The 6,404-nt window shown below is 53.1% G+C and overlaps 2 long non-coding RNA genes across 2 annotated transcripts; one reads left to right on the top strand and one right to left on the bottom strand.

The window, feature by feature from the left end:
- Window positions 1–646: 646 nt before the first annotated feature.
- LOC145545825 (uncharacterized) lies at window positions 647–1,386 on the top strand. Its single transcript, XR_014082232.1, has 2 exons — window positions 647–712; window positions 1,114–1,386. It is a non-coding gene; the product is annotated as an uncharacterized LOC145545825 (long non-coding RNA).
- Window positions 1,387–1,400: 14 nt separating this feature from the next.
- LOC145545826 (uncharacterized) lies at window positions 1,401–2,053 on the bottom strand. The gene is made up of 2 exons (XR_014082234.1): window positions 1,889–2,053; window positions 1,401–1,588 (listed from the first exon to the last, which is right to left on the bottom strand). It is a non-coding gene; the product is annotated as an uncharacterized LOC145545826 (long non-coding RNA).
- Between the last annotated feature and the right edge of the window lie 4,351 nt (window positions 2,054–6,404).

Below are 6,404 nucleotides of genomic sequence, written 5' to 3'. Positions count from 1 at the left end.
AGGGTTTGAAGCAGCAGTAAGAAACGTGTTCACCTTGACATGGAAAAAGAAAACCCCACACATGCATACGTGCACACACATGACTTTTGGATTTGCAAAGGACTCTGTATGAATCCTGCTCTGTCCCCTTCTTGTTGTGGGTCCTTGGACAAGTCATTTCACCTCTCTGAGCCTCAGTTTCTGTGTCTGTACAGTGGGTTCATGCTCCTCTCTTCTCCTCCTCCACACGCATGTGTGAGGCCAGCACAGAGAAGGGGACCCAACCATGCCAGGGTTTTGTTTGTTTCTGTTTCCACTCTTCCTTTTTCTTCCTTCCTTCCTTCCCTACTTCCTTCCTGTCTTCCACTTTTGGGATCTCTCCCCTGGTCTCCCATGCCCTCCCACAGCTTTTTCTGTGCATCAGGGAACAATACCCTTCAGAATGACATTCTTCACCATTACCTGAAGGTTTGTGAGTGGTTCGCACCTGTGGTTAGTTTAAGCATTAGTGCTTTGGAAGCTCTGTTGCCCTTTCCATCCATCAGAGAGGGTTCCGGGTCACTGTCAGACACAGACGCGCTGTGGGGCTTGTTTAGGTGGATGTGAGGGGTGGGGGTGGTGATCACGTGGCAGGAAGTGCAGGCCACACCCTGCCAGGTGGGTGTGCTCGCGAGGGTGGGGCTGGGGAGGTGCACAGATGCCCTCCAAGCGGGAGTTCCAGCAGAAGGAAAGGGTGAGGCCTGGTCATTTAAAGTATGCATCTATATCTTTCTCATGGCTGCAAACAGTCGGTTACCTGGATACTTATGTCTTATGTAACAGGTCTCTGTTACTGGTGTCGATAAACAGATGCGCACAAGGGCCAAGCCATGTGGGTTCAGCTCTGGGCCCAACTGGGTGCTGGTGATTAATCACAGACAAGTTGTTTAACCTCTTGGGAGCTTCAGGTTTCTCATCTGTAAGCTAGGCTCACAAATTGCACAGACCACACAAGATTGCTTCGAGAATGAGCTGAGTTACCTGTAAAGCACTTGCCAAGTGCCCAGAGCACAGTAAGCATTTGAAATAAGTTTTTCCATCCTTTCTAGCTTGTTTAAAAATTTCCCCCATTTTGGACTTCCCTGGTGGCTCCAGGGTGGAGAGTCCGCCTGCCAGTGCATAGGTTCGGCCCCTGATCCGGGAGGAGCTCATGGGCCGGGGAGCAACCAAGCCCATGTGCCACAACTCCTGAGCCTGCGCTCTAGAGCCAAGGAACCACACCTACTGAAGCCAGGATGCCCTAGAGCCCAAGGCTCAAAACAAGAGAAGCCACTGCAGTGAGAAGCCTGCACCAGAGAGCGGCCCCCACTCACCTCAGCTAGAGAGAAGACCATGCAGCAGTGAAGACCCAGCACAGCCAAAAATAAATAAGTAAATGAAAATTTTAAAAATCCCTCACATTTTATTAGTCAGCTTTTCCTGTAATAATGCTGCATGACAAGCAGCCCAAGCCTCTCAGTGGCTTTCAGCCAGGGTGAGACTGGTCACTGGGCTGTGGTTGGTTCGGATTTCCATCTCTTCTTATTTGAGAGCCCAGGAGGAAGGAGCAGGACCACCTGAGATGTCTCTGCTGAGAGTGGGGGGCAGGGGGGGGAACCCATGTGATGCCTCTTAGGGCTGTGGCCTGAGTGCGGTCACTTTTGTCCCCATTTCAGGGCACAAAGCCAACCTCATGACTAAGCCTGGGGTCAGTGAAGCGGAAAAGTTGGCACCAACCACAGAAAACATGGCAAGGGCCAAGGGATGGAAGGGAGACTGAAAAAGTCCTACTATTACTTAACTCCAGATAACCTGGTCATAATGGCCCTCCTATGGGAATATGTGGGAATATGCGTGCGTCCACCTGATTAAATTCCCAGAAAGGTAATACCTGGCAAGTGATCTGGGTATTTTATTGCGGCTTCAGAACATAATGCTGAGCTGCCCTCCAGAGAAACTGACCAAATTATGTTCCTACGAAAAGTGCACGAGGCTGACCTACAGCCCCAGCCAGCACTGTAAATTATCTTTTTCCATCTCTGATAGGTTGCTAGGTAAGGATGGTGATGTCATCACTGATGACAATGATGATGGTAAACACAGCATCGTAGTATATTTCTGGTTTGGATTCTGATGTGAGGTCTATGTGTATGAAGTCACATAGACCCTGGTTAAGTGCGGTCACCCTCATGGGTTCCCTCCTCACCTTCCCACACTGCACTGCTGCAGGAGATGAGCTTTTCCTGTCCTGGGGGCTTGGCTGATGGAGCGTGCCCTGCCTGGACGGTAGCTTAAATGTGCCCCACTGGTTGGCTCTTCCCTATCTTGTGCCTCCACCCCCACCAGGAGGACAGCACGTCTTGTCCTGGACGGTGGCTGTTCCTCCCCCTCGGTTCCAGAGGGAGGAGACATGCAGAGTCCATTTCAGCTGAACCACAGCTTCCGTGAGAACAAGAAATGATATTTCTTGCTGCAAATAATCAGCTTTGTTTAATTGCAGCAAAACCTACCCGATACGGTGTGTGCTTCAAATCACATCTCCCCCTCATCAGGGACGTGACGCCTCTGGGTTAACAAGTGGAAGGACCTTGTTGTTGTCCGCTCGCTCAGTCGTGTCTGACTCTTGACCACCCCGTGGCTGCAGCGTGCCAGGCTTCCCTGTCCTTCACTCTCTCCTGGAGTTTGCTCAAGCTCATGCCCAGAGTTGCTGATGAGTTGAGTTGGTGATGCCATCCAGCCATCTCAATCTCTGTTGTCCCCTTCTCTTCTTGCCCTCAATCTTTCCCAACATTAGAGTCTTTTCAAATGAGTCAGTTCTTGCATCAGGTGGCCAAAGGATTGGAGCTTCAGCTTCAGGATCAGTCCTTCTAATGAATATTCAGGACTGATTTCTTTAAGACTGACTTGCAGTCCGAGGGATGCTCAAGAGTTTTCCCCAGCACCACAATTCGAAAACATCTATTCTTCGGTGCTCATCCTTCTTTATAGTCCAGCTCTCACATCCGTACATGACTAGCTTTGACTATGTGGACCTTTGTGGGCAAAGTGATGTCTCTGCTTTTTAATATGCTGTCTAGGTTTGTCATAGCTTTTCTTCCAAAGAACAAGCATCTTTTAATGTCGTGGCTACAGTCACCATCCACAGTGATTCTGGAGCCCAAGAAAATAAAATCTGTCACTGTTTCTACTTTTTCCCCATCTATTTGCCATGAAGCTATGAGAAGGACCTGGATGATAATAAATAAACTACTTCCTTGGGCTGGGCTCCTGTGGGTAGGGGGTTGATGGGGGATAGCTCTGGCCAGAGTAAAGGATGTTGGAGCAGACAGAGGGAGAGGTTGGTCTGTGATGGAGCTATGGTGGAGACCTCACCTGACACAGGGAGTCTTGAGCCAGGGGGCCCTGCAGACACAGCCTGAACTGAGGCCTGGGGGCCAGTCCCTCACATCCAAGTGCTGACCAGTCATGGGATGTGGGCTTCCCTTGGTAGGAGATGATCTTGACATGGAGGCGCCCTTCTGCCAAGTCAGTGCCTGGAGGGATGCAGCTGGCTCAGAGCCATCAGTGGCTGTAGCAGTGAATTCCAGGTACCCCCCAACCCCGAGGGAGGGTTTGGGTGGTGAACCCACTGTCCCCTGCATTGATGAAGCTTTCATAATTGAGCACCTACTGGTGCTGGACATATATTACCAATCGTGATCACAGGGCTCTGGGGGGTCAATGTAACATCCATCAGAGGGGATCCTGAGGTCACAGTGCTGGAAGGAGGCTGGGCTGGGGGCGCAGGTCTGTCTGACTCCAGCACCAACGCTCTCAGCTGCTGAGACTGAGCTGGGGGCGGCCACACCTGGCTGTGACTTAGGGTCACACCTCTTCCTAGGGGGAAGTCACTCAATGGCATTATCACCCCAGTGGGCAATAACCACACAGCATATTCTAGAAAGGCCCACCCTGGGGGCTGACAGGATGTGACTATTGTGTTCCGGATCAGCATCTTCTTTTGTAGCAGCTTTTCCTCTGCCGAGAGGGAAACAATTAGAAAATGATTCAGCAAACGGTTCGGCAGATGTTTCTTGGGCTGCTGGGTTTGGAGAACGAGCCTCGTCTTCAGAATCAATCAAATCTGGTTGGAGTCCCTGCTCTGTCCCCCGCCCACCCACGTCTCAGTTCCCCAGGGTGGGGGGGATGACGGCCCTCCTCCCGGGGAGGATGTCGGGAGGATGGAGTGAGGCTGTGTGGAGTATGCAGTTCCACATGGGTCAGGGATGTGCTTCAGCTCCGGGTCTGGGGACATAGAGGTGACCAGTGTGGTCCTTGCCCTCAAGGAGGCCATAGCCCAGTGGGGAGCCATCCACACCTGCCATCCATCCTAGGGCTGCACCAGGCATGCCATGATACAGGAAGAAATGGGGAACCAGCCGTCAGGGGTGGGGGACATGGGAGCTGGGTTTTGAGTGTCGAATAGGAGTCCACCAACTGGCCAAGAGAACATGGGAACAGTACGAGCTGAGCTGGAGGGGTTGTGGGTCTGGAGCATCTCAGGTCAATGCGGTGAGAGGGTAGCTGGAGATATTTCGATTTGTGATCAGGCTCTCTGACTGCCCCCCATTTCTGGGTCCTTAAGACAGAGGCCTTGATGCACAGCAAGGTCATTGGTTTCCAGCAGTAGGCTGAAGAGAGATGCGAGGGAAAAGGGGGACCCCTTCACACACACCCTGAGCAGGACCAGAGGGGTCCCTGTGCTGAGAGGCAGGGGGAGAGGCTGGTGAGGTGTGGCCCTTGAGGGGGGTAGGATGACACGGTGAGTGTGGGGTCACCTGGATGCAGTCAGCATCTCCTAGGGGTGGGGCTTCTCTGCCAGTACCCGGGTCCTGTCATAGGGGGCACTGACAGGCAGGGACCTGAGCCCATCTACCCACAGGACACCCCCATCTCAGTGTCCTGGGCCCTCCCGAGACCCTCCAGAGAGAGGGTGGGGGGTGAGAGGGAGGCCTACAGACCAGCGTGTGTGAGATCCACTCCAGCCAGAAGAGACACAGTGAGGTCCAGGGGGCATGGGGGCAATGGCCGGAGATGAGACGAGGTCAGCAGGGGCCTGGCCATGTGGGGGGTCCTTGAGTCGGTCAAGCTCAATGTTGCATAGAGTCCCTGGAGACCTGAAAGCAGAGGACTGACGTGGTCAAGGCAGGCTTCTGAAGGATGATTCTTGCTGCTCTGTGGAGAATGGATAAGAAGGGGGGAGACCCCAGCTGGGAGCACATGGTTTTGCCACTTGCATGCAATGAGGTCCGAGCTGGGACCTGGGTCAGGATTGAGCCCAAGAGGACCCCAGAGACCCTGCCAGCAGCTCTGACCCCTTCCCTTTCCTGGTGATGGGGAGATGGTTGCAATGGGGCGGGGGCGGTGGTGTGCCCCAGGCTGGGCTATATAGCAGTGAAGGTCATTTATTCATTCAACATTCATAGAAAGTCTAGCCAGTGATGCCATTTATTAGGCTCGCCCTCCCCTTGAGAATGGCCCAGAATGAAATGCCAGGCTCAGTCCCAGACCCTTAAGCCCAGAGCAGACACCCAGCCCTGAGCCCGGCAGACCTCACGTCACTCTCCGTGGATGGTGATGTGAGTGCTGACCTTCCTCCCAGGGGCCGAGGCCTCCTTCCCTGGGGGAGTCAGAGCAAGCTGGAGACACAGACCTGGTCACCTGATCAGACTTCATGAAAAGGGCTGGGCCAGCCTTCATGCCTGGCTTGTTCCTGAGGGATCAGCAACCATTCCAATTCTAATAGGTGACTACCTCTACAGTTTGGGGCTGAGTTGCACTTAAAATAAACTCGGGGGGCCGTGGGGTGTCTAGGAACATCCATGGAGCACCCCTGAAAGGCCACATTCTCAGCCAAGCACTAGGCACAGTTCTTGCCTTGAGGAGCGTGCAGCCCAGTGGAGTGGCAGGTTTGCAAAGACGGGTTCATCTGTGTACAGCGCGTACCTGACAGGCGTTCTCCAGATGCCTCGGGAGAACAAAGGACAGTGCAGACTGTGCTTTGGGCGGTTTGAGAACATTTTCCCCAAGAAATGGACATTCCAGCTGGGCCATAAAAATGGGCATGTGCTGGGGTGATGAGTATCAGCCTTACACCCCACGTGCACCAGCAGATGACCGAAAAGATACAGGAGCTGCGGTTTCTGGACCTTGGGTAGCAGCTTAACAGGGCAACATGGGAGGCAAGCTCCAGCCACCCCAAGCTTTCCGCCTGGGCCACTTGCCAAACTGGCACAGAAAGTAGAACCTGAACAAAGAGTAGGGTCTTGTATAAAAGAAATAGACTAGGACTTGGGGGCCATTGAGGTGTGGAGTAAGTTACTAAAGAGGGGTTGAGTGTAGAAAAGGACTCCCAGATACGTGCACAG

The sequence above is a fragment of the Giraffa tippelskirchi genome, chromosome 4 (genome assembly GCF_054371585.1).
Source record: "Giraffa tippelskirchi isolate mGirTip1 chromosome 4, T2T-mGirTip1v1.2.pri, whole genome shotgun sequence".
Taxonomy (NCBI): Eukaryota; Metazoa; Chordata; class Mammalia; order Artiodactyla; family Giraffidae; genus Giraffa; species Giraffa tippelskirchi.
Note: the sequence above shows the minus strand (reverse complement) of the source record. Positions and strands in the feature narration are given on the sequence as shown.